Source organism: Ornithorhynchus anatinus, chromosome 21 (assembly GCF_004115215.2).
Source record: "Ornithorhynchus anatinus isolate Pmale09 chromosome 21, mOrnAna1.pri.v4, whole genome shotgun sequence".
In the NCBI taxonomy this organism is placed as follows: domain Eukaryota; kingdom Metazoa; phylum Chordata; class Mammalia; order Monotremata; family Ornithorhynchidae; genus Ornithorhynchus; species Ornithorhynchus anatinus.
Genome location: NC_041748.1, coordinates 11,397,127 through 11,407,203, shown reverse-complemented (window position 1 = coordinate 11,407,203; position 10,077 = coordinate 11,397,127). Strand labels below are relative to the sequence as shown.

At 55.4% G+C, this 10,077-nt stretch overlaps 1 long non-coding RNA gene across 3 annotated transcripts; it reads left to right on the top strand.

Annotated features, from left to right (window-relative positions):
• Positions 1-543: 543 nt before the first annotated feature.
• On the top strand, positions 544-5,492 carry LOC103170703. Of its 3 annotated transcripts, none has more exons than XR_005659462.1 (4): positions 544-874; positions 1,320-1,489; positions 1,921-1,998; positions 5,357-5,492. It is a non-coding gene; the product is annotated as an uncharacterized LOC103170703 (long non-coding RNA). The 3 variants fall into 3 exon arrangements; XR_005659463.1 differs by having other exon boundaries at positions 546-865; positions 1,320-1,457; XR_486354.3 differs by having other exon boundaries at positions 546-865.
• Positions 5,493-10,077: the final 4,585 nt, after the last annotated feature.

Genomic DNA, 10,077 nt, shown 5'->3' with positions numbered 1-10,077 from the left:
CCCCCACTCCGGCCCCGGCTCCCCCGGCCCTGCTCCGGCTGCTCCGGGCGGCCCCCGCTCCCCCACTCCGGCCCCGGCTTCCCCGGCCCGGACTAGGGGAGCCGGAGCCGGGAGCCCCCCTGGGCTTCCCCGCGGGGGGGAGGGGGGTCCCCCATTTCTACGCGGGGGAAAGGCAGCGGGGGCGGGGGGGGGTGGGGGCCGGGGCCGGGCGGGGGGAGCCGACCTTGTGCCGGCCGCTCCGCTAAACGCTGGGGTGCAGCCCGGCCGACGGGGCCGGGGCCGGGTCCACCCTGCTGCCCCCGAGCCAGTCGGATCTTCCTAATCTGCCCCTCTCTCTCTCGCTTTAGTTATTCCGATTTCATCGCCCCTAAACTAAATCTTGCGCTTCGGGTCTCCTTAGTTAAACGTTTTGAGAAATTTCAGTCAGGCTTTCTGTTTCCCTTTTTTTGCCCGCTAATCACTAGCCCTAAAATCCCCAAATTTAATCTGGAGGTCCGTTTCTTCCCACCCTCCACCCCCCACCCCAGTTTCCTTCGCCTCCCTCCACCCCCCACCCCAGTTTCCTTCGCCTCCCTCCATCCCCCACCCCAGTTTCCTTCGCCTCCCTCCATCCCGCTACGCGTCATTTACGGGAGCGCAAGATAGGTTGGCGGTTTATCCACGGGAAGGCACCGAACGAGAGGGTCGCCGTCCAGAGAGCTGCGCCGGCTGCGCTGGACCGCCCTGATATGTGAAGAACGGTCTACGTGCCCGGTGGCGACATCCGAGGGTCAGCGGAAACTTGGCCCGTCGGTGCCAGAGGGAGATAATGCACAGAATCGAAAACGTCGGGCGCTCTGAAGCATCCCGAACGCTCATAAACCAAGTACGGCGCGTAAGGGCTGGTTATGGACCGGCAAAATTTATTTCTCCATCTTTGTCGACTCCCATGCCCGTCCTCCCGCCGGATGGTTCCACGCGGCCAACCCCCTCCTCGAATCCCCTGTCCCCCTTGCCTCCTCCATTTCTTTCCCCTGACGACCCGGCACGTACTTTACCGAGAAAATCGAAACCGACAGGCGTGACCGGCTCGCCCCCGCTCCCCTCCAGTCCCTCCCTCCTCCGGCCTCTTCTTCAACTCGCCCGTCTCTCCCAGCGGTGTCTCAAGAGGCGATCTCCCGCCTTCTCTCGAAATCTGTTATAGCGGTATAAGTCGGTGATGTCGTTACTCTGTACTCTCCCATCTTTCCCAGCAGTGCCTCGCGGCGACCTCCTGCCTTCCCTCAAAATCCCTTGTGTCGTTATAAGTCGGTGATAGCGTGATTTTGTACTCTCCCAAGTGTTTGGTCCAGTGCTCCGGAATACGAGCGATCGATTGACTGACTGAGGTTTCGGAACCACTCGGTCGCCTGAGGGTCCTTGTGTGGTGGATTCCCAGCTCTGGATCGACACCCGGCCCTCAGCCTGGCCAGCTAAGGGTGCGCTGAGGCGTCCGCGAGCGCACGTGTGGGTGAGCGTGGGGAAAGAATGTTTCCGTCTGAGTGTATCAGTGAAGCGGATGCTAGTGGAAAAAGAATGAACCGATAAAACCGTGACGCCCCTCGACTCTCCGAGGCCGGCGTGGCTGATTCCGACTAAATCTCCGAATGCCATCAGAGCACGGTATTCAATGCTGTGTCCTAAGCTCTGTGCTAGATGCTGGGGAAGACGGGACGATGATGATGATGTTGGTTTTTAAGCACTTACTATGTGCCGAGCACTGTTCTAAGTGCTGGGGTAGACACAGGGGAATCAGGTTGTCCCACGTGGGGCTCACAGTCTTAATCCCCATTTTACAGATGAGGGAACTGAGGCACCGAGCCTAATCAGACAAGCTAATCGAATGGGGCCTGATCCCCGTCCCACCGACCCTGGGCTCCCAATCTCATCCCCTTTCCGCAGGTGTGGAGATCGAGGCCCAGAGAGGTGAAGTGCCTTGCCCAAAGCACTCGGCGAGTCAGCGGCCAGACTCGAACCCAGGTATCCGAACTCCCGGTCCCGTTCCACTAGACTACGCTGTCTCTCCATTCATTCGTTCAATCATATTTATTGAGCGCTTACTGTGTGCAGAGCACTGTACTAAGCGCTTGGGAAAGTACGGTCCGGCAATAAAGAGAGAAAACCCCTGCCCGCGATGATCGTGCGGTCTGGGGGGGGGAGGCGGACATCAATATAAATAAATAAAATGACAGATCTACACATAAGTGCTGTGGGGCGGAGAGAGGGGGGAAGCGCAAAGGGAGCGAGTCAGGGTGACGCGGAAAGGAGTGGGAGATGAGGAGAAGCGGGGCTTAGTCTGGGAGGGCCTCTTGGAGGAGATGGGCTTTCAGCCGGGCTCTGAAGAATAATAATAATAATGTTGATATTTGTTAAGCGCTTACTATGTGCAGGGCACAGTTCTAAGCGCTGCGGTAGATACAGGGTCATCAGGTGGTCCCACGCGAGGCTCACAGTCTTAATCCCCATTTTCCAGATGAGGTAACTGAGGCTAAGAGAAGTGAAGTGACCTGCCCACAGCCACACAGCTGCCAAGTGGCAGAGCCGGGATTCGAACCCATGACCTCTGACTCCCAAGCCCGGGCTCTTTCCACTGAGCCACGCTGCTTCTCTAAAGGGGGGAAAGTCACTGTCTGGGGGATTTGAGGAGGGAGGGCGATCCAGGCCAGAGGCAGGCGGGCTAGAGATGGGCGAGACGGAGGCACAGTGAGAAGGTGAGCGGCAGAGGAGCGGAGCGTGCGGGCCGGGCCGTAGGGGGAGAGAAGGGAGGTGAGGTAGGAGGGGGCCGGGTGAGGGAGAGATTTAAAGCCATTGGTCAGAGGAAATACTGTCTCCGACAATTTTAGGGAGGGTGGTAGCGTGGCGAATGAGGATAAGAAGGTCGCGAGCCGACGGGGAGGGTTAGGAGGGACAACAGAAGCTCCTTTTTACACATGTTGAGTTCGAGGCCCTGACGGACCGTCCACAAGAAGTCGGTCTTGGGGCAGGCTGAGATAATCATGATAATAACAACGATGACGATGGTATCTGTTAAGCGCTTACTGTGCGCAGCACGGTTCTAGGCGCTGGGGTAGATGCGAGGTGCTAAGGTCGTCCCACGCGGGGCTCACGGTGTCAATCCCCATTTTACAGATGAGGGAACTGAGGCGCAGAGAATTTAAGGGACTTGCCCAAGGTCACACAGAAGACAAGTGGCAGAGGCGGGATCGGAACCCACGACCCACTCCTGCTTTCTGTGGACGAAGCGCTGTACAGAGTGCTTGGGAAGACAGAGTGCGAGAGAATCGGTAGACACGACCCACGCCCACAAGGAGAATACAGTCTACCGAGGGAGACAGAAATTGAAACGGATTACAGATGGGGGAAACAACAGACCAGAATAATAGGGCCCGGGGGGTCAGAGGAGCTGGGTTCTAATCCCGGCTCGCCACACATCCGCCGTGACGCCTTAGACAAGTCACTTAACTTCTCTGTGCCTCCGCTTCCTCGTCTGTAAAAAGGGGATTCGATCCTACTCCCTCCTTCTTAGACTATCAGCCCCACATGGGGCAGGCGCGGTGTCCCGTCTGATTATCGTGCATCTATCCCAGTGCTCACCTCAGTGCTTGTCACGTAGCGAGCCCCTGAACACCACCACTACATGTACATACGTGCTGTGGGGCTGGGGTGAGTATCGACATGCTTAATAATAATATTGGCATTTGTTAAGCGCTTACTATGTACCGGGAAGGATGCAAGATGATCGGGGTGTCCCACGTGGGGCTCACAGTCTTGATGCCCGTTTTACAGTTGAGGGAACTGAGGCACAGAGAAGTGAAGTGACTTGCCCAAAGTCACAGAGCTGACAGGCGGCGGAGCCGGGATTCGAACCCGGGACCTCTGACTCTGCTCTTTCCACCGAGCCACGCTGCTTCTCTGCAAAGCTTAAGGCATCACAGAGGAAAGGGCAAATAGGGGAAATAAGGATTTATTCAGGGAAGGTTTTTTTAGGGTATCTGTTAAGCGCTGACTTTCATTCATTCAACAGTATTGATTGAGCGCTTACTATGTGCAGAGCACTGTACTAAGCGCTTGAAATGGACAATTGGGCAACAGACGGAGACAATTCCTGCCCAGTGACGGGCTCCCGGGCTAATCCGGGGAGACGGACGGACATAAACAAGACAACTTAATCACGATAAATAGAATCAGGCTTACTGTGTGTGAAGCCGTTCTAAGTGCCGGGGTAGATACATGTTAATCGGGTCGGACGCAGTCCCCGTCCCACGTGGGGCTCGCGGTCTAAGCAGGAAGGAGAACGGGTATGGAATCCCCATTTTAGAATTGAGAAACTGAGGCACAGGCGAGGTCGGTGAGTCGCCCGAGGTCGCCCGGCGGGCAAGTGGCAGAGCCGGCACCGGAGGCCAGGTCGTCTGACTCCCAGGCGCACGGTTTCGGCCTCGCGCCGCTTCCCTCTTGGGGGAGATGGGATCTTTGGAAGACTCGAAGGCGGGGAGAGGGGCGGACTGTCGGTTGAGAAGGAGGCGAAGTTCCGGGAGGCGGACCCGGACGAGGGGCTGGCGGGGGGACAGATGAGATGGAGACAGAGAGCGGGTTCCAGCCACTTCCTTGCACCGCCCGACTCTTGCCTCACCCCACCGCGGCCGCACGACAGCAGCACGGACACCATCCTCGTCAAGCGGCGCTCCGTCTCCGATCTCACAAACTCCGGTTAGCCGCTATCCAACCGTGCGTGGCCGAGGGGCAGGAGCCCGGGCTTGGGAGTCAGAGGGCGTGGGTTCTAATCCCGCCTCCACCGCTTTGGGCCAGTCCCTTCACCTCCCCGGGCCTCAGTTCCCTCGTCTGTAAATTGGGGATTGAGACCGTGAGCCCCACGTGGGACCGCCTGATCACCTTGTATCTCCCCCGGCGCTTAGAACGGTGCTCGGCACATAGTAAGCGCTTAACAAATACCATCGTTGGCATCATTATTTATGTATCTATTTACTATGGTCTTTACTAGGCGCTTACTGTGGTGTCAGACACTCTTCTAAGCTCTGGGGTGGGTACAGGTCAATCGGGTCGGCCCCCGTCCCCCGTGGAGTTCACAGTTTAAGCAGGAGGGAGAACGGGTACCGAATCCCCATTTTACAGTTGAGGAGACGGAGATTCGGGGTTCCTCCCCGGCTCATCCATTTTCGAACAACCGAAAGAAAGGAAAGTCTTCGAGAGCAGGCACGCCATTTGCTAATTCAGTGGTGCGAATGCATTCTTAAAATTCCGACCTCTCCCCCGGTCGGTACAAAAGGTTTCGGTCGTGCAGCCGACGGTTATTTTTCTTCCTTCGGACTTTCACCTCCAGGTCCTTTATAAGACGGAGCGGTAGCTACGGCTGAAACGAGTTAACGGGTAAACCTTTACTCCGAAGAATCTTTGGTCGGCCCAACATATGAGAAGCAGCGCGGCTCGGTGTGAAGAGCCCGGGTTTGGGAGTCAGAGGTCATGGGTTCCAATCCCGGCTCGGCCACTTGGCAGCTGCGTGACTGTGGGCAGGTCACTTCACTTCTCTGTGCCTCAGTGGGAAATGGGATTAAGACTGTGAGCCTCAGGTGCGACAACCTGATTACCCTACTCCAGCGCTCAGAACAGTGCTCTGCACGTAGTAAGCGCTTAACAAATACCAACATTATCATTATTAACATTCTAGCCAAATAAATTGGCCGGGCACGGCTGTTCACCCCGCTCCGTGTTTTACCTCACAACCCAAACCCACAGCACAAGGCCGTAGCTTTTGGAGGTGTTCAGATGAGACCGGTTGGCTTCGAGGCCGGCATAAACCTGTAGCTTGCGATCACGACTGCAGCACGGCCTGGTGGATAGAGCACGGGCCCGGGGGTCAGAAGGATCTGGGTTCTAATCACAACCCCGCCGCTAATCACAACTGCTCTGTGACCTCGGGCAAGTCGCAACTTCTCTGCGCCTCAGTTCCCTCCTCTGTAAAATGGGGATTACGACTGCGAGCCCCATGTGGGACAGGGACCGCGTCCAACCCGATTCGCTTGCGTCTACCCCGGCCGCTTAGAGCAGTGCTCGACGCATGGTAGGCACTTGACACATCCCATCGTTTCTGTTATCGTTACTGGAGAACTCATTCGCTCCTATGGCTTCGACTGCCAACTCTACGCAGATGATACCAAACCCATCTCTCCAGGCCTGATCTCCCTCCCTCTCTTCAGTCTGGCATCTCCTCCTGCCTTCGAGACATCTCTGCTTGGATGTCCGCCCGTCACCTCAAGCTTAACATGTCCCATCTTCCCACCCAAGCCCTGTCCTCCCCCTGACTTTCCCATCGCTGTAGACGGCACCACCATCCTGCCCGTCTCACGAGCCCGGAACCTGGTCGTTATCCTCTCCTCCTCTCTCATTCAACCCTCAAATTCGATCCATCACTGACTTCTGTCGGTCCCACCTTCCCATCATCGCTAAAATCCTCCCTTTCCTCTCCATCCAAACAGCTACCAGGTTAATACGCTCATCCTATCCGGACTGGATTACCGCATCGGCCTCCTTGCTGCCCTCCCGGCCTCTTGTCTCTCCCCTCTCCAGTCCACACTTTACTCTGCCGCCCGGATCGTTTTTCTACAAAAACGTTCAGGCCGTTTCCCCACTCCTCAAAAGACGCCGGGGCTTGCCCGTCCACCTCCGTATCGAACAGAAAACTCCTCACCGGCGGCTTCAGAGCCGTCAAGCCGACCTAATCTCGCCACTCTCCTGCTCCGACCCGGCCCGCGCACTTCACTCCTCTAACGGTAACCTTCTCACCGCACCTCCATCTCATCTATCTCGCCGCCGACCTCTCGCTCACGTCCTGCCTCTGGCCTGGATCTCACCTCGTATCCAACAGAAAACCACTCTCCCCCACTTCAAAGCCTTTGGAAGGCCCATCTCCTCCAAGGCCTCCCTTCCTCTTCTCCCCTCCTTTCAGTGTCGCCCTGACTCATTCCTTTTATTCATTCAATCAATCGTATTTATTGAGCGCTTACTGTGCGCAGAGCACTGTACTGAGCGCTCGGAAAGTACACTTTGGCAACAAATGGAGAGAATCCCTCCCCAACAAGGGGCTCACACTCTAGAAGCGCAGAGACAGGCAACAAAACAAGCAGACAGGCAGCAATCGCATCAATATAAACAGAATTATAGCTATAGGCACACCATTAATAAAATCAATAGAATAATAAATACGTACATATATACACAAGGGCTGTGGGGCGGGGAAGGGGGTAGAGGAGAGGGAGGGAATCGGGAAGGAGCAGAGGAAAAGAGGGGCTCAGCCTGGGAAGGCCTCCTGGAGGAGGTGAGCTTTCAGTAGGGCTTTGAAGGGGGGAAGTGAGCTAGTTTGGCAGAGAAGAGGAAGGAGGGAGTTCCAGGCCAGAGGTAGGACGCGGGCCGGGGGTCGACGGCGGGACGGGCGAGAACGAGGCCCAGGGAGGAGGTGAGCGGGCCCGGAGGAGAGAAGGAAGATGAGGTAGGAGGGGGAAAGGTGATGGACGGCTTCCCCTTCCCCGCCCCAGGCAGAGCCCCAGCTGCTGGGGAATGGTAATGTCCACTCGCAGACCACCTTGGGGGCAAGCAGAGGTATCTTTCTTCCGTTTCTTAGGACCGTGAGCCTTTCTGCGGGCCGAGCCTGAATCAACGTCCGCAGATTCTCCCCAGGCCCCGGGTCAGGGCTTCATGCGGTGTTTAAACAAAGCGACAAACGCAGATTCCTCTTAGGCAAAAGACGATCCCTCATTCGCGGGGACGATTACTTTGGTTCAGACACGGTTCGCTATGGTCTGGTAATCGACTGACCCTATTTTACGTAGAGTTCAAGTTAAACTACAAGTTCTAACACAAAATGAGCCCTGCTTCTGCACTGTCTATGCATTCACCTCACCCTCAGCCCCCCAGCACTTATGTACTTACCTAGCAGCACGGCACGGGCCCGGGAGTCAGAAGGTCATGGGTTCTAATCGCGGCTCCGCCACTTGTCTGTGTGGCCTGGGGCGAATCGCCTCACTTCTCTGTGCCTCAGTTACCTCATCTGTAAAATGGGGATTAAGGCCGTGAGCTCCATGTGGGACGGGGACTCTGTCCAATCCCATTTGCTTGTTTCCAACCCCAGTAAAGTGCCCGGCACATAGTAAGCACTTAATACCACAATTATTACTATTATTAATAATAATGTTGGTATTTGTTAAGCGCTTACTATGTGCTGAGCACTGTTCTAAGCGCTGAGGTAGACACAGGGGAATCAGGTTGTCCCACGTGGGGCTCACAGTCAATCCCCATTTTACAGATGAGGTAACTGAGGCAGTTATTAATCACATCTGCTTCCTCCTCTAGACTGTAAGCTCGTCTACCGACTCTGTTGTACTCTCCCAAGTGCTTAGCACAGTGCACACGGTGAGTACTCAATAAAACCACCGATGGACTGGGAAAACAGAAAGAGACATTTTAGAAGGGGGTAGGTCGGAAGTCTAGCTTAATGGTTGTGTAAATCAGCGGAGGCTCAACGGTCTTGGCCGGAAGACACTTAAAGCCGGGAAAAATGGAAACAGGCGGTGTGCCCGTAATCACCCTATTATATCTTCATCACCCTATTTATTTTGTTTCATGAGATGTACATCACCCTGATTCTATTTATTTGCTATTGTTTTAATGAGATGTCCTTCCCCTTGACTCTATTTATCGCCATTGTTCTCGTCTGTCCGTCTCCCCCGATTAGACCCTAAGCCCGTCAGAGGGCAGGGGCTGTCCCTATCTGTTGCCGACTTGTCCATTCCAAGCGCTTAGTACAGTGCTCTGCACATAGTAAGCGCTCAATAAATACTACCGAATGAAGTATTTAAATAATCATGAAAGATATCTTACCCCACACGTCGGTCCAGGAACTGCTGGAGGCCGCTGCGGGGCACGGCTATCGATAACATCGAGTGTGGGGCAAATTTCACGTGCCGGGCTAAAAACGTGTAGGGTGTTATTTTTACCCTCTCCGCAAGGTTATACTGAATGCCTGTCTGGCGCCCGTCCCACGGCGAGAGGTTGCGAATATCGCCGTCTAGCCTGACGGGAAGAACGATCGTCGACCTCACGATCGGCTCCAGGTTGATAGAAGCCACCCTTTCCCCCATCCCCCTGCCTGCCTATTTCGATGATAATAATTACGGTATTTGTGAAGTGCTATGTGCCAGGCACTGTACTGAGCTCTGGGGTGGATACAAGCCAGTCGGGTTGGACCCAGTCCCCGCCCCACGTGGGGCTCGCGGTCTCGGTCCCCATTTTCCAGCTGAGGTATCTGAGGCCCAGACAAGTAAAGCGACTTAATAATAATAAGAATATTCGTATTTGTTAAGCACTATGTGCAGAGCACTGTTCTAAGCGCTGGGGGAGATACAGGGGAATCAGATCGTCCCACGTGAGGCTCGCAGTTAATCCCCGTTTTCCAGATGAGGTAACTGAGGCACAGAGAAGTGAAGTGACTCGTCCACGGTCACACAGCTGACGAGGGGCAGAGCCGGGAGTCGAACCCATGACCTCTGACTCCGAAGCCCAGGCTCTTTCCACTGAGCCACGTCATACGGCACCCAGGTGGCAGGGCCTGGATCGGAACCCACGACCTTCGAACTCCCGTGCCCGTGCCGGGCTCCTTCTCTATCAATCTATCTTTCAATCAGTTGATCCGTAGTATCTATCGAAAGCTTGCTCCGTGCAGAGCGCCGTACTGACCGTTCCAGCGTACAATACAAAGACTTTGGGGAGTTTACAGTCTTGTTACACGAGAAGCAGCGTGGCTCAGTGGAAAGAGCCCGGGCTTAGGAGTCAGGGGTCACGGGTTCTAATGTCGGCTCCGCCACCTGTCAGCTGTGTGACTGTGGGCAAGTCACTTCACTTCTCCGTGCCTCAGTTCCCTCACCTGGAAAATGGGGATGAAGACTGTGAGCCTCACGTGGGACAATCTGATGACCCTGTATCTACCCGAGCGCTTAGAACAGTGCTTTGCACATAGTAAGCGCTTAACAAATATGAATATTATTATTATTA